The following is a 24,063-nucleotide window of genomic DNA, read 5'->3' on the forward strand; positions in this document are numbered from 1 at the left end:
CACATGGTCAATGATGCATTGATCCCCTGGAGTTGCAGCTCTTAGTCTGCTGGTTGTCTGGCAGTGAGGGCATGTGGTAGCAGCACACAATGAACACATAAACACTTCTGCACCGCCGCCTGTTAGGACTCAGCGCCAGCTTTTCCCACGGGGTGCATTGGAGGATGACACACTGCCATTGGGGCTTTCCACAAAAATGAGTTGTAACTCAATTCAAAACTAAATGCGTAATAATTACTGTGACGACAACAAGGGGAATTACTTCCCTGCAATTCTACTTTCTACCTTTGCCATCTTGCCTCGTTCATTCTTTAGTGGGTTTTTCTGCCAGTTCCTGCAAACTGAAATCCTCGAAATACGTCAGAGTCACGTGAAGTGGAAAGAATAGCGGTTATTCCCTTGACAAATTTTTTTGAAAAATCCAATCAATAATCTCACCAACTCCACTTTGACCAGTGTTTGACCCTCAGGCAAGAGACAATTAAAATGTTGGTGATGTTCTCTCTGGACCTTGTTCAAGTGGAGGTTGTTGTCTTGGTCAAAACTCCATATAAAGAGAGTTTACATCACAGATGGCCTCCGCAGAAGTAAACAATGGGAGATTTAAGGAAAGACACCGCATTCAGCCTCAGGGGAGTAAACACAGAAGGACACTTAGGAGTGTAAACATGCGTAGGAACACAAAATACACAGCGACTGACACACAACGGCGCTTGTACGTCACCAATTCAGAACAGAAAGAACAGGAAAAGTGTGCACTATGATGAAATTAATAATCACAGTTGTGACTTTCTTGTGGCTCAAATACAGTTTTGTGAAATCTGTTGGGTTGTTTTTAGCACATGTCGGAATCTTTCCAGCCCTCCAACAAAGACACTGGTCTCCACAGCAACCCGGATATTGGGTGAGAGTGGCCTTTGTCTGCAAAGCAGTGTTTGGCATCTACACTTAGCACTAGTTCCTGTTAGAAAACAAAGGGGAGCAGAGCCGAGCACTTTATGACAGGGGGACAGCTTGGCCAGCCATTTGTCTAATGAGCGATCACTCACACCCTGTTGCAAGGCCATATGTTGAATGAATACAGCTAGTTCCCCTGTGTAGAAGGCATAGAAGCAGTTTTACTCATGACTCTGTAGCATACACACACACATCTGAACCTTCATACACTCAGATAAAGTTTAAGTTCAAAGAAAAACAGCAAAAACAACTGTGTAACCTAATTTGTGTTACAGGCTGCGGTTTCAAAGCGCAATGCAAAGATTAAAACAAAGCCTTGAGGATGGAGCGTGTGAATGTTTGTGTTTTTGTGTGAGCCTCAGATGAAAGAGATACTCAGATATATTGGATGCCCCATTGCAAATAACAACTTCATAGAAATAAATCAAATGTGTGTTAAAGCCTTTGCATGAACAGAGTAGCAGGAAACTCATGATTCTTTTATTGCGCCTTGTAATTTGCTGCTACGGAAGCACCTCGTACTGTATGTGGTTATTAATGTAACTCTGTAACTATGAGACTTTGAGAAACCAGTTGAGAACTTATTTTCATTTGAATTTGGCAAAACAATCTCACCACAAGTAAATTGGATCACACAATCTCATGTTTGCCCAGTTGCAAACGTGGATGTTAAAATGTCCATCTCCATTTCCTTCTGATGCTAACGTCATCCGCTGAGGAAGACTGTGTGATCAAAAGCTCAGGAACAGCTATTAGATGGACTGTGCGTTGAGATTGTTTAGGCGACTAAATTTTCCAAGGTCAAGGTGAACTTTCAATCTGAATAATCTATACTGATAATGATGACATGGTTTCATTTTTTTCAAGTCATTGCAGGGAAAAACAAACATAAGCAGTTAACAAGCCGACAGTTTAGCCAGATTATCTAAACTACTTTATCTGGAGGTAAAATTGAATGTGAGCACCCAAAATGTTGCTAAAATCCCCCATTGCACAGGAAAACTGTACTATGGTAAGTAGTTGTACCAGGACATTGGTCTGTAAACTGTACTGGATGTACATACCTGGCAGTTTTTGACAAATGTTTCTGTTTTCTGACAAATTTTGCAATTCTTCTCTCCTCCAAATAAGTTTGTTAACCTTTATTTCAAACGGGTATGATGATCTGACTCCTTATTCCTCCTCATTATTATTAAAAATGGCTCAAGCATCTGGTTATAATATTACATGTCACTTGCAAATGTAACACACACATCTATTTGTCTGGTTGCCTGCTGTTATGGTTATGTGCTATGACTGATTACAGCTGATGTGTCTGGGTCTAAACTCCCCTTTAACCTTTCAATCTATACATGTCTGCTGCTCAGCCGTGCCTGGAATACTAATGTTACAAATGCCAATGCAAATCAGAGGCTAACAAAGACCAGTGCTGGCCTGCTGTGATGGTAAAGGGACAAAAGCACTTCACTTGTCTGCCTGTTCGCAGGACCGGCTTCACGCACCGGCTCTCGCCAGCACCGTGCCTCCTGTTGACGGTAACAATGGCTTTGCGCCTGTGCTGTCAGCATCTTTTTCATCTGAAAAGAGTCTGTCAACACGCTCTTTCTGCTGATTCTCTCGCTGATTTAACATGCGTCTGTTGAAGTGGAGTCACTGCTGGATTTGGTGGAAATCATTCATGGCAACACCCCCACATTACAGATATTGAGAGAAAACTAAGGGCAGATATGTGTTTCACAAGGGAATATGTGCTGAAGATAAAAGTTGGGGGTTTTCTTCAAGACCATGTGTGCTTCATTTATAGACAAAATACTACCATACCATGTGTATGCTGCTTGTGCTCCTTCTTTGTTCAGATGAAGCTGATGACTTCTCTCGCTTCTGTCTCCTCTCCTGTTTTCATGAGCTGTTGGATGGAAGCACAAGGGAAGAAGCAGAGGTCAGGACTGAGCTAATGAGATGAATAAACAGCGAGGAACCCGCATGGAGACAGAAGAGTGGCACATTTGTCTTGGCATGCGTAATTCATTTAAGCAGAATAAGACTGCGAGCTTGAAAAAAAAACATGGAAAATAAAATTCTAGGACACTTAAAATGACAGAGTTTGCATTTATTATGTATGAAGCACTCGCTCCCAGCCGTGAGCTAATTTAAGACTGCAACAGTGTTTTATCTGTGTGAATATTTCACTTCTCGGCTGGAAGGCAAAATTAACAGGGAGAGAATAAAAAAAATGTACAGCCTTTAATAGTCGCAGTCCAGGCCTGTGTTCTGGGCAGGTAAAATTTTAATATCTGCCTTGCGGTATTTGAATCTGTGCACCCTCTCACTTGGATAATTATCCTTTATTAGAGTACCCAACACACCACAATCTCCACATACAGCTTCAGACATGACCTCGATGAGCGTCTGAAGTCATGCATTATTCACTGAAAGAGGAATACCTTGCTTTCTTACCACACATTGCTGGCTTTAACTGTCAATGTACGATACGTCTCCAACCAAGTGTTGCTAATGAGCATAAATGCTTTAAACTTTTTCCGGTTTCTAAACTGCTTTGCCACAAGTGTCTCCCAGCTGAAAATAACGATATAGCAATGAGAGCCAATTAAATTGCCTGTATTTCAGCCTCAATGTGCAAAAATAGTCAGCAGCATGGTTTAGACTTTGGAGCCGGTTTCAAAGCACTGACAACTACAGCATCAAATATGGCGAGAGCTGCCTACGGAGGCATGAACAGCATGCAGCTCTTCCCACATTAGATGGTGAAATACAGGCCGGGTATTCTCATTCTGACAGGGGCTGGGGATGGAGAATATCCCAGGAGTATTCTGGCTGATAGAGCCAGCCACATCATCCCGCCGACACACCATATTGCCAGCAGACATCAGATTCACCAGGACGCAGAACCCAACTGACAGTGGCAGCTACACACCATCCCCCATACAGAATACTGGGCTCAGATTACATCTAGAAAAGCCTGAGTGAGGAAACGGACAAATCTGAGAAGTGGGGAGATGCTCTGGAATGATACACTCCCTTATCACAGAGCCTTGAATTCAGACACTACAAAGCACAGGGAATCAATAACATCTCCACAGTAGCTACACATGCATGGTGAGCCAAAAGATGGAGCTTGTGTGAAGGAGTCATTTACAAAATATTCACCATATGGCTTAGCAAACGTATCCCCAAGCAATACAACACTGTAATCCCTTTCCATTTTGTTTCAGTCTATTACAACAGCAGCAGATAGGTACATAATCACCACTCTCATGTCTGTAATCTGGTACTGAGCAGCAGAGTGGTCAAATATTATGCTGAAGCCTGTTGCAAAAGGTAGTCTCTCCTGAACCCCTGTTTAGAGAGCTATTAGCTGGTGGAGAGCAACAGTGGTGAGGGTCTGCATTATTTTTTGGTTTCCATGGAAACCTTTTCACAGGAAAGTGGAGCACCAATAGGATCGCAGAGCCTCATTGAATCGGTTATGGGGGTGAGAAGAGAGATCAGCGCAGACGGCTGAGAAAGCACAACAATAGGACAAACCCTCGAGGGAGACTATAAAGGCCAGGCCACCGAGGGTCCAACAAAGCGGGGAACGACTCAACACTAGAGAAAAGGTTTCATCTACATCCGCTCAATGGCTTCCCTTTTAAATAAATCTCCCTCGTCAACTAGTCATTGACATTTAAGCTCACGAGCACTGTGGGCAATTTAAACATCAAGGCAGTCACTAATTGATTATCCTCTGCTGATATTTCAGGCTCTGACAATATTATTGCGTCACCAACATCTATCCTGTGTGTAAGACGATGGCACATTAAAATTATGCTCTTCTACATACAGTATGTAGTTATCCCCCACAATCCAATTCACAATAGCGATAGCAGAGGAAACTAGTGGTCATAAAAGAATAAGAGGAACAAAGGGGTCAGTACGCTTCAAACAAAGTGGCCTCTGATCGTCAAACACCTTCATATTGGGGGGCTGCATCCCACTGTTGTAACTTTTCCGAAACTGGCACTAGAGGTTTCTGTGGGTCTACTCAGTTCTGAGAATCAAGAGACCCGACCTAAGGGACCCAAGTCGGACCAGGTCCAAATCAGGTCGGACATACTCAGTATTAGCTGCGATCGCACGGTACAGTACATCATAATCACTGTGTGATTTTAGGAAATCAGTAGCTAACGAAAAAGATTTCTGCAAATAAATGACAATTACTTGTTGGAATATGATTTTAAATTGGTTAGAAAATGATCACCTCCTGTGGCCTGTTTGGCTGCAGAATGTTTTGTTGTTGAAATTAGGACTTCATGCTGCTGCGGTGTGGTGTTTTCTTTATATTCGGCTTTTTGGGTCAAATTATCTTCAGATCGTGTCAGGTTGGGTCTTACTGGGCTCAGGTCCCCCTCAGATTGGGTCCCTCTTTTTAAAAAATGAATGTGTGCACGTCAAGTTTGGGTAGGTTTTCCACAGGTCAATTTTAGATGGGGTCCAAAATACATAATGATTTCAACTTTTCTCCCAAGCTCTTGTTTTCACTCTCCACACAGCTACTTTTGTTACACTTTGTGTGTACATCCAAGTGCAAACCATGAGGAGAGACTGTCCAAAAGTGTGTAATGTTGCATTTGCACGATTCTTTGTGTCTTGTCCTTCTGACTGCAGGCTTTTCACCATGTTTTCAAGTGTGGCTGTTCTCCACAACGATAAACACTTTTGCCTTCCCATGTTATCCGGTGACACATCACACAAACTTGTTCGTTTCCTTCAATATGTATGTGCTATTGGCTAGGGACTCGTCATTTATGTTCTCTCTTTGCCTCCATAAGTTACCTCATCCTGCCAATCAGGTGGGCAACCTTGACTGAAATGTCAGGGGTCAGAGAACAGCAGGGAGTTTGTTCAGCGACATTTCCTCTGGGGACAGGAAGTGGACAGGAAAACGAGGGAGGAAGTGACAGTTCTTCCATCCATACCTTGCAGCTGGGTTTGACCTCAATTTCTCAGCAGTGTTGACAAAAGCAAACCTCTGAGCTGTAACTCCAAATGTGGAGATAATGACCTATGGGGGCTTTTACGCTCTGAATCAAACCTTTATAAACACACTTAATAAAAGGAAAAATCTACACCTCTGGATGTCAGCACTCCCTGGTGCTCTCAAAGCAAATTCTGATAGAGCCCGTATTCATCATGCAATAATATTATAGAAATGAGAAAGAGGGTAATTGCCAGCAGCCATATATCTCCTGAGCGGCTGCTTTAATGAGGGCAATGCTGAGGCAGAATTATCACCTTTTCCCATCTGGATTTATTGATCTAACAGTGTGAGTCAACCACCAGAGATAAAGATAAACCACCAGGATGGAGAAACAATCCCCACTCTGATCAGAGGGCATCGCACAATTCATCACTCACTCGCTCCTCTCTGGCCACAGCTAACCCACCGGTTTCTTTGTTCTCGGGGTTACACACCGGGCAAGAATGTATTCACGCACTTGGAGTAGACAATTATTCCAGCTAAAAGATGCAGATTGAACTCATTATGCAGTCATCTATTTTCTCAGTGTTAATCGTTTTGAGCTAAATGGAAACCTGATAAGAATGTAGCCCCTGGAAATGTGTTTGGAGGGTGCAATTTTGATGCTGATGAAAGCTGACACTGTGTCCAACTCTTTGGTAAGTCAGTGGCAAACATTAGCCAGGCCTCTTCTCTTTGTAGTAGCTTCTTCGGGCAGCAGCCCGTATCTTTCACCTCTACAAAGATGCCCTCATCAAAGAATGATGAGAAGTGTCTTACACAGACACTTTTAAACATCTGCAACCTGCTTCTATAATTACACAACAACTTCTCTCTGATGACACAATGATAAAGAACAGCAACTGAACTCCTTGTTGTTGTTTTCTTTAACCCATGCCTGTCTAACTTAGCTAGCCGCCTCGTACACCACACCACACTTTCACCCTTCTTCCCAGGCCCCAAAGGCTAGCCCCCCCCCCCAGTCTCCGAGGAGTCAGGGACCTGGGGGGCATCACAACACCACTTTGAAGTCGAGCGATTAAAGAGGAAAGACCTGTCGAATTGGGATGATGGGGCTAAGGTTGCAAGAGGGGGAGGATCAGTACGAGGGACAGGAAAGGCAGTGAATACTGAGAGCGCAGGGGCCCCGTGGGATACAATTAAGAGCAAGGCTTTTTTAGTGAGGGTTACAAAAACACAGCAAGGATACCAGCAGTGCAGCCTTCCAAACCAAGGTAAGAGTTCATTACTACATACACAGAGGGGGCTGGGGCTGTTAAACTCTTGCCAGTTTGTTCACCGACTCCCCCACCGACAGGCCCTGCGAGCTGACGAACAGCCGCATGATAACCATTTCCATCCCAGTTAAATCCTAAAGCCCAGTAAACCTTGAGAATCACGCAGCTTACAGCTCACAGAGCCTCCAACTTAGAGAGGAATTGAGATCCAGGCTGCCTGCACAAAGAGGAAGTTTGCATAGAGTCTTCCCTCAGGATGTTTTCCTCAGCTAAAACATTACGAGTGCACAAAAGAAAACACACCAGATTTGTCAAATTAGAAGATAGACTATGGAATGTTTTTATGAAAAAAGTTATGACTGGACTGAACTGGAACTGCAAAAAATAATTCTTTTCATTATCTATTAATGTCTCACAAGATTAGCTAAAGCTCCTAAAATTTAGTTTAGTATAAACATAAAACAATGTTTTATAAACAGTTAATTGATTATCAAAATAGTTGCCAATTAATTTTCTGTTGGTCAATTAATTGATTAATCGACCAATCGTTTCAGCTCTAGTCACGACAAATGGTCTGTCAATATCTAAAACTGGTCCCAAACCTTCTCACTCTAACCAAAAGAGACTTCAAGTATGTTCACCAAAGCATGGCAGTTGTAACAACTGATGAGTACATTTGATGTTTTTGTATATTGCTACACCTGAAAGACTGAAATCCAGTGGGAATCCATGGTGTACTAAAACATATGGTTAATATTTTCCACAAGACACTGAATGTAGAAATATGTGGCCACTGTTGTCCTACCGGCCACTTCAACATGCGTTAAGAACACATCTGGTAACCATTTCTAGGCCTCATTTAAGTTTTGCTGAAATACCATAGAGCAGTAGGTTCTGAAATGAGATTGAACGAAATCATATTCTGTAGTGAAGACAAAATAAGGCAATGATTATTACCACAAGGTCCTTAGCAGACGGAACTGTTCTACACCTGTAACGTTGCCTGTAATTGTTATCTGTCTCAATATGCCCTCACCTTGATCATTCTGCCTGCTTAAGACTCATGAAGCTGTTTAGTGCGCTGACAAACAATGCGGTAAACATCTCAATGCAGAAGATACGCACGAAGTGGAAACAGATTCTCTGCTCAATGGGACCAGATGCATCTTGTTTTCATAATTAAAACCAGTGGAGGGCATTTGAGTTTGGACTCTTCCACAGGCAAAACTCCTTCTCTCAAATAGCTATTTTGCTCAAATGCACAAAAAGCAATGCCAAAGCAGTGATGTTTTGCTGAATTTTGCTCCGTGCAGATCACATGGCAATGAAAATGAAAAATAAAAACTTTGACACAAGTAGGATTACTATTAAATATAAATCCTAATAAAGACAATATAACCAAAAAATGGGCCGAGGGACATTTGGGCCGCTGCCTGGTAGTTACAACATCAGTTCAGCCCAAAATCTGAGGCCCAGCGGATCTGGTTCCCATTGCTGATGGTTTTCACTGCATAACTTACTGAGCACACCCAGCAAAGTAACTACTCAATTCACACACCACTCTGAAAGTAGTGGCAAGTATCCATGATTGATTGATTGATTGATTGATTCCAGAACAAATGTTTTCATTTGGTATATAGAATTGTTGTTTTCAACCACGTTCAGACAAGGTAAAACAACAGTGCAAAGGCTGGACTGAATCAACACACTGACTTCCTTTGTTTATCAGCACAAACATGTGGGTCACATTACAACACAAAAGTATAAACAAACATGCAGGAAGATGGCAATAGTGCTGCCCAGTTTATATCCAAGGTCTGGTGGTATTTTGGATTTCACAATTTTGTCATGGCAATGTTAATTGTTGCAGTAATACAGCCAAAATCTCTCTCAAAAGCCATGTTGAGGTAAGCACAGAGGGAAAAGACAGGAAGCAACCTGTTGCTTAATGTGGACAAAAGACTCCAGACTTGCAGTCTCGCATCTAGCTAGTTGACAGTATAGAAACCTACAAATAAGTCAGGCAATAACATTATGGATCTTATACAGGCAATTGGGTGCACACTAAAATCAATTTCTTGTGCCCCAATTTATTGAGTAATAAAGAATTAATAATTTATTATCCAACACAAATAAAATAGGCTATTAGCATTTACTTGTAGTTTGTTTTCCATACAACCCACACGGGCATAAATGAATGTATGTACACCTACATATGATTAATACAGACAACAACAGTGCTTACTGATGTTCTAACTATTAACCTCAGTTGAGTAGATTTGTGCAGTACTTTCTTTATTATAACTTAGATAATATTGTCGGCTGGTTTCTCCCAAGTCTAGCTTTGTGTTGCTGACACGTTATGTAGTATTTGTTTGTTTGGATCCTCCAGCAGGTTTTTCTATTTATCAAACCCCTGGAGAAAATACATTATGTCAGTTTCAGAACTATTAACTTTGATGAGACAATTCAATCTGCAGTAATGCCTAACACTGGACTTGTTAAGAGTTTACATTCAGGTGTGTTTTGGAGTAACTGAGGCAACAGACCATTTGAGTGCAAACATTGTTTGATTTAAGCTTAGCAATATTTGTGCTCTATTGAAACTCACAAAGCAGCGCTCCACTTTAAGACTGAAAGCCATCACACAAGCATAATTCCAGCCGCAGAGACAATCAGTATGCAACAGCACTTTATAACAAAGTTGCTGCATACAGAGAGATGGTAGCCTGCGTCTTTGTGAAATTTGCAGGGGGCTGTACAGGAGCAGCAGGGCAGGTGTCCCACTGGGTTACGAGAGCCAGAAGCTTTGCATCTGGATCATTTCCTCAGCCCAGAGGGGCTCCACACTGGGACCTCCTCATAAAGCTGCACATGTGCCAAAGAACCCCAAACCCCTCTGAATCCTTCATCTGTGTCTGCCTGTATGTGGTGGCTGTGGTGATTGCAGGTAACAAGCTGTGACAAACTCACGACATCACAGAGAGAGGGAGTAGTGAAAATGTCTCATGCTTTTTGTCTCTCACACTGTCAAATATGCTGGCACTAATGGACAAATAGCCTGAAAATGGTTTTATCACTGGTGTTCTTCAGCAGAGCAGAGTGAGACTGATGGCAGGAGGATTACTGGGGAAGCCAAAGATGAAACCAGGATAAAGAAGAACTCTGAACCACGTGAGTAAGACTTCTGCCCACTCCAAAAACCTTAAGATACACTCTTTCCACACAGGTTCACTCTAAGCTCAATACTCACAGGACAAAGAGTAGAAAGAAATCCTTTGAGGAGATATCCTGCCTGTGAGTGAGTCCCAAGAGGAAGCCAGGAGGGACTGAAATGTGGAAAAAGAGGGTTGGACATTTTCCATGGTACAATCTTGTGAAAATGCAGAAGTGCTTTAAGGAACATTCCTTCGATAGGCTGAGGGAGCCACAAGCGGGGAGATGTCAGGAGAAATCATGCTTGGCTCAACACAAAAAGCACTCAGAGAAATGAGATTTAATCTGCTGAGCTTAGAGTGTATTAGCCAGATGTAAACAGTCAGTACCAGCTGTGAGAAAGATAACTTCCACAGCCCCACTGCTTGGAAAAATAATGCAAGAAACATCAAACGTTCTCAATGAAAGAAACTCTGCAAACTGAGATATTTAAAGGCCAAAATAATACTTTCACACTTTGCAGCTGTGGGAATCATTGGGTTCAGGTCAACTGGCCACAGTGAAACACTTTCACCCTGAGAATACTCTCCTTCAGGCCCCGAGCTGTGGGAAAGGGAGTTTATGCAATTACATCACATTGATTTATGGGAGATGGAGGAAAGATGGGGAAAGGATGGAAACTGAGCTGGTTGGAGGCAGTCCAAGATTAGGTCCCTGAAGAAACACAAGTCAATACACCACAAAACATGATGGATCTGAGACAATCGTGTGGGGACGAATGTGGTCAGAGAAACATCGGCAACATGGTGAGGTCAAACCTATCTAAAATGATTGGTCTTGATTTAAGACTGGAAACACATAAAACTATGAAAACAGCCATAACTGTAACACAGGAGCTTCTTGAACCTGCCCACGGAGCACATGCAGATAACAAGTTCAGAATAATAAAAACAACACTGCCGAGCTGACTTTCAATTCTCTCAACTCTAGGGAACTGTCAACAACTGTCTTGCTCAAGCAGATGCTGCTGATGCCGTCTTGAGTATTAATTGGTTGTTGTGATGAAATTGTGAGTAATGCGCCCAAGCGTGCACTGTAGCGTTAGTGGAAGAAGCATATCTCCATCAGCCCACCACAAGCTAACAGTTATAAAATAAACAGCCCATTTAGCGCTCTCCACCACTATAACAGGACCACAGGAGTGACCACAGCTGGGATATTTATGGTGAAACACATTACTGCTCTTCTGCTTATTTAAACATTTGCATGTGACTTGAGTTTCAAATGCAAAAGTTATCTTCCTTCCACTTGTCTTGGAGATGCACGTACAGCAGTTCTGTGAAGCTAAGCGACTGTGTGACTGAAGTGCTAATCACCTGTAGAGGTAACTAAAGCAGCGGCCATCAAATGAATGATAAATTAATGTTGCAGATTGTTAAAAAGAAGTCTATCCAAACATCTAATATCTATTCAGGATTTCTGTCCTATAGTCTTGGCAAAAAAGAACAACATATGCGCCTTCACAATAAACAAAAATCTTAAAAGTCATTAAGATATGAACAAAGCAGGTGGAGATAACAGAAGATACTCAGTATAATGAGCCATGGAGTTACAGTAGGAGATATTAAATGGTTTTGTTTTTTAAGTTTGCAAAATCTCCAACCGTCTGCAAAGTCTCAGGCGTCTTGGAAACACAACAGACCTTTGGCTCAGGCCAAAAGCAACAGAATAAATATATACATAGAAGGAGCCGGCCAAATATTTGAAGGGGGTGTTTTGAAAGCTCACAGTATAGACTAGATTATCAAGGGTGATGTGGGGGGTTGCTCTAGATGTGGCAAATGTATTGAAAGCTTACCCAGAGATGTTTTGAGTAAGGAAAGGTTGGACATCTGTTCCTTATTACATAAAAAAGCAGCTTGTTCATTTCCAAACTGCCTGCAGAGATAAGCGAAAGTGGTTTTGGTAATTGCTCACAACATTGGCTTTCTCCTCCTTCATTGTTTCTCTTGAGCATCATTTTAATGTGGTGAAACTAAGAGATCATGTCCGGTTATTAACTGAGACTAAATTTTATTTTAGTATTAAAGAATGTCATTTAAAATCTGGTTTATCTGTGTTAAATCCTCTTTTGTCATCTGTCCAATTAAAGCACCAGTTTGGAGGCACCAGCTGAGCCACCAGTTAAGAAGACAGTTGTATGGCTTGACAGATAAAGCCAAAAGAACCTCTACACATCTAGGGGTTTTCAGAGACACCCACAAAATTACTTTGGCTTCGACATTGGTGCTGAGGCATTTCACATGGGATCTGACTCCTGCCAAGTGTTATCGGGAAAGATGATCTGGGTGCAAACTCTTGGAGAAATGCCTGAGCTGCCTGTCTGTTTCCTCAGACACTTCACAGTTTTGAGCGTCACACCCAGGTGGTCAAGATTAGGTTGGACGACTTTGCTGCTGGCCTGTTGCCCTGACGTGGGACAGGTGACAAATCAGTGGGAAGCCATCCAAGATCACCTGATGTTCGACTGGAAAAAATATCCCTAAGAGCATCTGTACTCTTTTTAAACGCTTAAATCAGTGAACACTGCAGCCAATTTAATTTCACATACTGCTGACACCTGCTGTGTCTGGGCTATCTGTGAAAAACACATGTGAAGGTGATCCCTGGATTTCACCGTCAGAAATGTTGGACTGAAATACATTTTCATAAAAATATCAAACTCCTTAAACATACTTCAAATGGTTAACAAGTGGCTGGCTTTCCTATGCAGTGGTTTCTCTTTTTTTCCTAAGCTTCAAAGAAAAGAAGATGCAGCGAGGTAAGGATTATGGAAAAAAGGAATTATGCTTCATGGTGTGCATGTGTTTACCCTAATATATTAGCAAATAAATTTTACAGCAGAGAAAATACCATCTCATATCTATTTTTGCTCTTCACTTCTTAGAAAACCATTGCCTCTTAAGAATTCCCTGTGGAAGTTGATCCACTGAGTTTATAAAAATGCAGCACATTCCCTCCACAGTAATGGTAGCGTGGTTTGCTTGTGGCCGTAACACATCGGCTGGCATTGACCGACTGTTTGCCCAGAGGACAGAGGCCGTGTTTTAGTGCAATGACCTGTGAATGCTGTCTCGAGGAGCGTACTTTTAAAGCGGCAGTGGGCTAAAAATTTCATAAAGCGGCATCAAAAAATCATGAGGCAGTGAGGCGCTCAGTCTTTGCTGTCTAATTGTTTTCCCCTCTGAGGAGTAAAAATAACTGTCTACAACATGTACATTTGATTTGCTGTTAAAAGGCAAAGGCTATTATTCAGTCAGACATACTGAAGCTGTTCAGACAAGTAAATCCATCGCCGTAAGAAGCATGCAGGGAAGAACCATCACTGCAATCTTCACGCTGGATTGCTTGAACAACCTAAATTGGCTTTAAGGCCACTTTGTAAGTAACAGTTCAGCACCACTTTGTCCCTCACTTTTCAACCACACGTGGTCTAATGGTGTGATTGTGCGACACTGAAGAAACACTGGAAGAAAAAAAGCACACCTGTGTCACTCTGACATAAGTGGACTTTATGTGCCGTGACCTCAGGTGAGATATCATTATCACACAAGCAATGCAAATCACATGAGAAGCTCTAAATGCACCTCACCTACACTGCTACTAGTTTATAACTCAGAAGAATATAAGGATTTTCAGTTCCCGTTCTTTCACAAGCTGAAATGAAACATAAGCGTCTATCTCAGAGGCTTGTGATCCTAGCAGGAGAGACATCATTAGCCGGCCCTTCCCCCAAGTTTCCCCAGGTAGAGGCTGGAACCTGCTGTGGATTTTTTTAAATCAAACACTGATCTGTCGCCCTGATGCTGTGGAGGCTGACAAGGAGCCCATATGTCTGATAGACCTGTGGCGAGTCTCGCCCGGTGGGAGGGACTGTAACATTGCTGTTATTCCACAGCCGCTGCAGGGAGCAACGTCGTGGACAAGGTGTGTGGGCTTCAAAGGCTGCAAAAAGCAGCCAGCCTAGCGGAAAGAAAACTTCTGGGGTTTTTTAGAAAGGTACTTACTCTCATATTGGCACGATGTTTGAATACAAATGGACATAATCAGATAGCAAGAACGGATGAGAATCACATTATCCTAGTTATGTCTACTGAAGTTTACAACATTCACTTCCAAGTAAAAATAAAAAAATCCCTGCTTAGCTAAGGTTTTTCTGTGCCATGTTTATGAGTTGAATGCAAAACATTTAGCCTAGATTCAAGCAGATATGAGATCCATATACAGTAAATATAAAACAACTCCATTTCCAGTTGAGTTCTGCCGGCAGCAACCAGGCTGTAGGGGTGTGTGTGTGTGTGTTGAGTGTGTTGAGTGTGTGGGAGAGCTTCATGTACATTTGTGTATTTGAGGTTTGTACGGTTATCACTGACTGGAACGGCAAAGTGTTATTAGCAGACTGGGATGCAAACCCAAATCACGCTCAAAATAAATCTCTTAGAGGCACTCTGTAATTCAGCCACACTGGAAAAGACGAGACAGCAAACAAGACTACGTCATATGTACCAACTAACAGTCCTCCATGTGTCCATGAATCTTAACTGCGCCATCTCTGCTTCATGCCGCATCTTCCAATCATAATCTAAACAAGCGAAAGTGAGTTAATGAGCGAACATCCAGCTCCAACATCACACATGCATTTAATTTGTTTAAAATGATAATAGGCTAATTATCTGGGTCATCATTAACAACCTACTGTCCATCCCTCCCATAATTTGTGCACACTAAATTACCAAATCAATTTGTGGTGGGAGCAAGTGTGTGTTTGTATTTGTGAGTAACAATTATCATATCACATTATACTGTGTAGCCCATCGTCAGTGATTAAAAATAAACAGGATGTTTACAGGGGCTCAGATCCCCTTTAGGCAGAGGAAATAAAAATGCAGAGCTGAACATGTAATAAAATAGGGCACATTAAAAAAGTCCCAGATGTCTAATGAGGGCATTCTTGTAACGCTATATTCTCTTACTCCAGAAACCTGGATGGAAAGAGCAGGAGCACTCGAGGAAGAGGACCAGCAAATAGAGAAGAAGGGAGAGGAGAGAGGGGTGGAGTAGGGGAGAGTTGGGACACAGTTGTGGCTGGGGCAACAGAAAAAGAGAAAGACCAGAAGCTGGGAGCGAGTCCCATTTCATCAGAAAAATGCCTGAGTCAGGAGACGAGAGAACCATTAGGCCCAATGAGTCACAGGGAGAGGCTGTAAAAACAGATCTGGGCTGAGCTCGACTCGCAGTACCATCCCCGAAAAAAGACAAGCAGGACCGTGGTCCAAAATGAGGTTAAATGTTTTTTATGCCCAGTAGTGCGTCTCCTCATCAGTGAAGACTGTTGTTATATATAGACTTCTGAAATAGTACAATTCATTGTTTGATCCAAAATGTTGGAAAATAGTGAAAATTGATGATCGCAGTTTCCTAAAGCCCAATGTAACATCTCGTCTTTGCAAGCTGGATCGAGGACATTTTTTTGCTTTAAAATTGACTTTAATTTTACTGTGCTGAGAGTCAAACAAAACAGCGAAGCCAGTTCAAAACACAACACTGAAACAGTAGTGGACATATTAACACTGTAACCAAAATCTGTACAAGCATAACTCTGAAAGACACCTCTTTGCTTGCATGCAGGCGGAGAAGCATATTCCAGCCCTAACATGGAGTCTATTCAAAGTATGTACTCCGAAAATACATTTTCTTTATCTACCACACTTACAGTGATTCAAAATGGACAATCCTTCGTTTGTATTGATCAATGATCCCTCTGAAAATCCTTAACAGGAACCAAGCAATTAATGCAAGAAACAAGAAGTGAGTCTCACAAGACTTTCTAAGAAATTATCAAATTGGCACCAAATACCATCTATAGTGAAAAGCTCCAGTGTAAGGCAGTGAGTGTGGAAAACAATCACACAGCCATAAAATGAGCTCTTCCTCCCTGGTGCGACTTGATTAGCACCCAGCTTCCTCCTGCCCAGTGTGCCCACACTGAACCCAATGTGAGTCAACCCAGCACTATTGTGTGAACTTAGTAAAGAGCTGGTTGTTCATCCGGCAGACAAAAAAACAAATACCTCCTTCTTATACACATGAAGCGTAAAGTTGTGTGGTGTTCTGCCATTTCTTTTGTTCAGTGTTCTTTCAGGCAGAAATGTGCTTAAACTTCAGCATCATTCAGTGGATCAGAGTTGTGCTACAGTCTCTCTGAAGCCTGGCAGGTAATCTCCCCACACGTTAGCCCTGTGTCACATACCTATCAGTGCCAGACTCACCGGCCAGCCTAAGCCCCTCTCTGAGCTTTGACTACACCTGGGGGATGAAAAGAGCACAAGGTGATGAAGAAACCTTCCGGCGAAGGCACAGGGATTTACTGAGTGTGCTCGCTCTGTGTAATGACCAGCGGGTCCTCACCAGCAGCCTTTAAAAGACACCTGAGTGACACGGTTTATTAGTTCTGAAAAACATTATGCGGAGGGAAAGATGGCTGGGGGGGATTTTGAGATAGATGAGATTTGAACATCCCGAGACAGGGCTGAGTGTACCCTCAACTAAGCAGCTACCAAGCCGTGAGTCCATTGGAGAGCCCGCTATCTGCTGAGCCCAGCTTGTCAAATACATACCTTTTACCTCATTACCTGCTCAGCACAGCCATTATTAAGGGAAATAGGGTGAACGCAAGATAAGCAAAATAATTCTTGGGTTGAGCACAAACAGCCGGCCTGCTTCCTCCTGATAAAAAGGAAGCGTCAGCAGAGAGAGGCCCCTCAGCTTCCTGCTCTCTGTGAACTTCAGGGCTGCCAGCTGCCCGACGCTTAGGTCATTCACTACTTCCTGGCCCATACGGAGACACGCAAGGGCCAAAGGAATGCATAAATGTGTGAATATTACTGGATTATGCAGCATTTTCTCTTGTGTTCCTGTAGAACTAATCTAAAACTAATCTAAAGATGGGTTTATACTTGACACAAGGCGTTAACAGAAGCATAGATAGAGCTTAGGTTTACATTTATAATTTCAGAACATTTTATTTTAACCTGCCCTGATTTAGCATTTATAAGCCGTATAAAACAATTATAGATGGTTTAAAAAAAAAAAAAAAAACAAACATAATCAACCCAAGCTGACCAATCACAAGTCAAGTTTCTGCTCAAATTTAGCCCACATTTTAACCAAGTTCCCAGAAAATCAGTAAAAGACCCGACATGTAGTTATATTTTTGAGGTAACGCATGTCAGCTATGGTGTGCGTGGGCTTTGTAGCTACACCATAACTCCATAACGAACAACTACAAAATCCATCTTTAGGAAGACGCCAAACCAGGCTGCTTCATATGGCAGCAGAGGTTTGATATCACATGACCATAACACTAAAACTGCCCTCAGCAGACGACATCATACCACAGGGTTTGGACATTCAGCGCAGACAAAACACAGACATATATAACAACACACACCTTCATGGCTTTTAAACAGCTGATGAAAAACACACCTTTCCGAGAGTAAATTATTTCTGCCAGCTGAAAAGCAAATTTCATTTTCTCATGTCTCCTGACAACAAAGATGCTGAACCCATTACTGGCTGAGGCCTGTGCATCACACACATTAAATGAAGGGTCCTCTAGCAATCGAAAAAAGCAATTTTCTCATTGAGCCAATAGATACTCCATTTAGTTCCGGGCTCTCTACGGACCGCTGCTGCCGTAGTGGGGCTGATACAGGGGAAAGCGAGTGTAGAGTGATGAGCCAGCCTCGTTTTCCCTCTGCCTTGCTGCTCTGAACCCATCGATATGGATACAGACGTGCTTCGCCGGCTGGCTGAGGGAGGGAATGAAGAAAGGGAAGATGAGAAATGATGGGGACAAGAGGAAGAAAGAATAATAGATGAGACGATACAGAGGGAAAAAAAAGAGGAGGTGGAAGGAGGTTGTGGTGAGGTGGGATGAATCAGGGCCAGTGATCAAATGACTGGCCAAAAAGGCAGCGGCCTCATTTGCAGGCACATACAGCCGATATCATGGAAAGAGCGAAAGAGTGAAAGCGTGAGTGTGAGAAGGAAGGCAGGAGAGAGACAGAAATCGGAGGCACCCAACCATGTGGAACCGCAGATTGATTAATTTTAGGCCTTTAATGAGCGGCGCTCTGCCAGCCCAGGCAGCATCAAGTCAGTCACCCTGTCCCTCTCAGCAGGAGCTGCCATACACTGTAATTCACACTTTTCTGCCAAGGACTGAGTGGCAGCAGTGAACTCACCACACACACACACACACACACAAACTGCCTCTATCTCACACTTCCTTCCCTATTCATTTGTTTTTGCTGTTCGTTTCATCGCTGGCACTGTGAATGTGTGATTAAGAGCAACACATTATCAGAGGCACTATTAAAATGAGTGCACTGATCACCAGTGGCAAGTCTCACACCAGGTGTTCTGTGTCTGGAGGCGGAATAAATACCAGCTTGGCTCGGTGGAGATTTGAATCCACTCAAACATGATCCCTCCTAATTGCTATCCTCTGCATTGTTGCTGCTAACCTTTATTCCCCGTGTAAATTACACTGTAGGTTTACAAACCCTGTTGTTTGCATTTGTACTTATCCTGCAGACATCACTTGTGCGTCTGAGCAACAAAACTATTTCCCAACACTCGTGTGAATCGAGCCAAGGAGAGAGAGGCTTCAGGCGGAGTTTAGTCATCCATGTTGGCAGCTGCTCCAAAAGCATCAATACTACTGTTTCTTTTTCTTTTTTTCTTTTTTTTTGACAAGGCAAATGTTCACCCACAACATGGTGAACAAACACGCCTCTGTTTTCTCTCTGTTTGTGTGCCTCTCTCTTTCTTTCTCTACAAATTGTTAACTCCCAATCATTTAGGTTGAGGAGAAAGAAAAAAAGAGGGTGGAAGAAACAAGAGACAAGAGAGAACTCTTTACATGATGCAGCAGCATGGTAGGCCAGCTCATTAATCATGACAGGAGCTGATTTGTCAGTCTGTCCAAGCTGCTGAGGTGAGATATGATTCTTCTCTCCTCTTTCCTGACACACTGTCACAGCCTCGGGGAGACGGCGAGCCAGAGCGAGTGGTTGTGACTTTAACTTGAGGCAAGAAACCCCAGCATAGCACACTCACCTGGACACTGGGGTGTGTTAATGGGTCCCTTGGAGCCAATCTCCTCAGGCGAAATCTGATCATAACCTCAGCTGTTACTGTAACTAGACCAATGTTTGAGTCTTGTCTGTGTGAGTAGAAACTTCACTTTTTAATCTGTTTGTGTCCAAACTTTTGAGTGAACCAATCATGAAACCACCCTGAATTCAGTTAAAAAGGTCACGCGCTCAGGGCTTTATAATAAAGCATGTTAACAGTGTCCTCAGAGGTATTGAGTTTTCTTTTTTCCAGAGCTCCCGAATGTGTCATGTTCGCTCCAGTGGAGACCAGACAGAGAGAGAGAGAGGGATGAGGTGGTTTTGGATGATGTATCCCTGTGATTAATGCAAACTGACAGCGAACTCCTGCCCTACAGCAAAGGTAGCGCCGTCAGAGACATCCATCTGGTGACCCCGTACATCCCTGCAGACAGCCTCCACCGCGGTTATGGCTGGACCCCCGTGGGAAGGATGCCAGCTTGAAGACTGACACACATCGCTCCGGATTCCCCCCTGATGTCAGGTTTCTCATACTACATCCCACTATTATCTGAAGACTGCATATTACACCACATTTCACAGACATGGCAGCTAGTCACCAGAGGGTGTTTAGTGTTTGTGCACGAGTCCGTTTTATTCCTAAATGGAAAGGAAAACCCCGAGCTGACCTGTTAACTCAACTCGACATGGTGTAACAGCCTAATAAACGACTCAAACAATCAGGATTATTCATTTCATCTCCCTTTCAAGATGTACACTTTGGTTTCTGCAGCCCGTCTGAGGAGAAAATGTAACTTGCAGCAACAAAGTGAGCAGAAATCAAACACTGCGCACAACATCGCCCGTTAGACACGCTGTTGTAAATAATGAGCCTGTTCAACATCAAGCGAGGGATTCAAAATGCGATCGTTTAGCTTTCATTTCAACACACAGCATTTAAGTTGGAGACACTTTTGTAGAGAAGCGGCACGTTTCTTACCTCCCAGCGCAGCTTAGTGCTGAAACCTCTGTCTGTGACAAGCTGCTTCCCGGCGAAAATGTCACTAAACAGCCGATTTGAGAAGGACTGCTGGAGGTAAGTCTTCAAATAAAACAAACAAACAAAAAAATCAGCTGGGATGTCCACGGAGGTGAAGTGTTCCCAGCAGCGTCCAACTAATAAAATCCACCGCTCCGAGATCAGCGATCCCAATTTGGACAAGCATGCAGTGTTGAGGGGAGATAGGTATGCAAACAGTTTTCTGAAGTCACTGAAAGCTGAGCGGCTCATCCAGCAGCCTGCTCTGCTCCGGAGGGCGGAGACTCTCCTCCGACATACACGCCTCCGGTTTACCTTCTCTATTGTCACAGTGATCTGGAGTGGGAAACACAAACTCGGTGCACATTTTGCCTTTTACCATCTGCACCATCAGCAGTGAATCACCTGTCAAAATTACGTGTAAAACGGCCGAATTAAAGTTAATTTATCCAAAAAGCTTATTTTACCAGTTTCCTTAACTCTAGGGCCACATTAAATGGGTTTTCAGATAATTAAAAAACGCGTATTCGCTTTCTTTGTGAGACCTGTGAGAAGATTCATACCACCGTAGTATTAGCAGCTAGCTAGTTAGCTTAGTAAAGCATAAAGACTGGTAAGGGGACACACCTAATTAGCCTAGCTCTGTCCAACAATAACAACATCTACCTACTAGCACTTTTTAATCTCACCAACACATCTATCCCGAAGTGGAAAAAAACACAAATTGCAGTTTTACCAGGGTTTATGTAGCTTGTTACGGGACTATTTCTTGCAGTAACTTCCTGAAGTCTTGTCATCGCTTGTGAGGTTGCCAGGCAACCAGCAGAGACTTCAGTTAGTCACTGCACCCTGGGTAAAAAAAATAGCCTTCACAACCCCCTGTTTTCATATCGATTAAATAAACGAGATATAACTTGTTAATTAGCGAGCTTTAGAGGCCGGGAGGCACAGAACCAAGCTAGCTGTTTCCCCCTGTTTCCAGTGTTTGTGCTAAGCTAAGCTAACCAGCTGTTGGCTCTAGCATTGTAATTAATAATAGAGTGCTATCGATGCTCTCATTTAACTCTGGGCGAGAAAGGTGAATACGCTTATTCCCAAAACTATTGCTCATCACTTGTGGGGAAAGTAATGAAAAAGTTTTGCAGCACAAAACAAATTACTGCTTCTAGAGAGTATCCTAAGGGACAAAGTAGTATCGTGTTTATGAGAGTAATGAGTATTGCTTTGTTGAGAAGCGAGCTCAACACTGTTTTTGATTCCAGCAACAGATAAGTGACAACTCTCAGATAGGCAGCTGATAGTTATTGTTTGTCCCTTGTTAATTATTCATGCTGTGTGCCTCTCGCAAAGCCAGAAAACAAGAGTGCTTTTGCTTGGGGTTTGGAGGGGGTGAGAGGGGGGCCTGAAGTGTTTTCTATCCCTCTGTGCTCCTTGTGTCACAAAATCTACTACAGATGGAGAGCAAGATAAGCGCTCCAGAGACTGATCTTTTTGCCTTCTCCTCTAAGGTCGTGACACTGACATTCCCAGTGGCATACGTGATACGTACAACCCCCAATCCTCGTGTTTTCTCCTGATCCCTTTCTTATTGGCCCTTAGGAATTCTACTATTTTAAGAGCATTTCTGAAGTCAAGAAGAAACGACAACCAGCGGCTCAAAGTGAAGTTTAAGACAAGGCAGAGATTAGCTTGTGGAAAGGTCGGATTCAAAGACTCGTCAGGAGCTTGGTTCAGATGCAGGGCCTCCGCCTGTGTAAGAAAAGTATCACAGGAATGGCTTGGCTGCAGAGAGAACAGCTGTGAGGTATTTTCTTTTTGGCTCCTTGGGTATTTTCAGAGGGCTCAGAGAGTAAAGAAAGGCTGAGGTGAATCACTGACGAAACCCCCCCCCCCGCCTTTGAGTGCTCACATGGATCACTGGTGTTGGGGAGAAGTCCTCTCTTCAGGCCCTGACACTGTTCAGTTCAGTGATTATTTGTTTTTCTTAGCTAATCTGTGATTGATCAACAAATGTAGTGATCTGTGGCCCTCAGGACATAGTCCACCAGTTAATACACAGCTCCAAAGTCAGCTTACAGTCTCAGGTTTTGACCTTTCAGTGAGGGTCTAAGTCACTTTGCGTGAATTCAAGTGAACATTTTAAAGTGACTCAGATCTTATACTCATTAAAGAAAGGATTTTACAAAAGTGGCGACTGATACAAAATATAACCCAGGATGCAATTTACTCTCCAAAGCTGCTGCAGGGAACAAGTAGCACAAACTATTTATTTCAGTGAAAGCTTCCAATGAAGCCATGTGGATGTTAAACCATAGGGAATTTGGATTGCATGCTGTGTTCGTTATGTGTGCAAAAATCATTAAAAACCCAATTTTTCTGCCATGATTTGGTGTACAGTCTACTTGTTCCTCCTACATCCAAGCTGCTGGCAATAAAATTTACTCTTGTGTCCATGTTTATCACATAACACACGCACACACTGATAGGCGGACTATGATAGCTTACAGGCCGTTCCTCACATGCACATTCTTATCACACACAAACCCATTTAATTCAATTTACACAGCCTGCGCTTCAATTTTACACACATAGCATCATACCACATGCTATCTCATTAAACAGGCAGTGGACATGCTTCACAAGCTCTCACAAAGTAGGCCTTATTGTTGTGCATAACACACACCCACAGATGCACACAGGGGATGTAGTCTTAAGGAATTTCCCCGGCAACAGCATAGGAGAAATTTATTATTGCATTTTGTGGTAATGTGATGCTGGATGGTTGTGTTTTTAAATGTTTTTTTTAATATGTACATATTGAGTTCCTCTAAAGACAGGATGTGATTTCACCATTCTGTATTGTGTTTGTGTGTTTTTGCACAGAGATGAGACTGTCTCTCCCCCATGTTGAAAAGCGGTTTATGTTGTGCAGGTTGAAAATGGCATAAAAGCTGTTTGTGTGTGGTGCAAAAAGTAAAAGTCTGACATTTTTTAGGAGATATGCTATCTTGCTGGTGTGTATATGAAAAGATTGATACCACTCTCATGTGTGTGTACAGCTGCTAAAAACAAATAATCACACATAATCAATTCATCTTCGATTTTTTCTTGATTAACCAATTAATCATTTAGTCTATAAAATGTCAGAAAATAGTGAAAAATGCCTGTCACAATTTCCCAGAGCCCTGGGTGATATCTTCATAGTGCTTTCTTTGACTGACCAACAGTTCCAAACCATAAAATGTTAAATTTACAATGATAAAAACCAGTGAAAGCAGCAAATCCTCACATTGGATAAGCTGCTGTGCCTTGAAAAATGACTTATGAAGTGATAATCAAAATAGTGATAATAATACAATAGTAATTCATTTTCTGTCTGTCAACTAGTTGTTTCTGCTCTACTGTTAAGTATGTAGGTGGAGCCAGAGGGTGATTAGCTTAGGTTAGCATAAAGATAGAAAGCATGGGGACACG

The sequence above is a fragment of the Enoplosus armatus genome, chromosome 6 (assembly GCF_043641665.1).
Source record: "Enoplosus armatus isolate fEnoArm2 chromosome 6, fEnoArm2.hap1, whole genome shotgun sequence".
In the NCBI taxonomy this organism is placed as follows: domain Eukaryota; kingdom Metazoa; phylum Chordata; class Actinopteri; order Centrarchiformes; family Enoplosidae; genus Enoplosus; species Enoplosus armatus.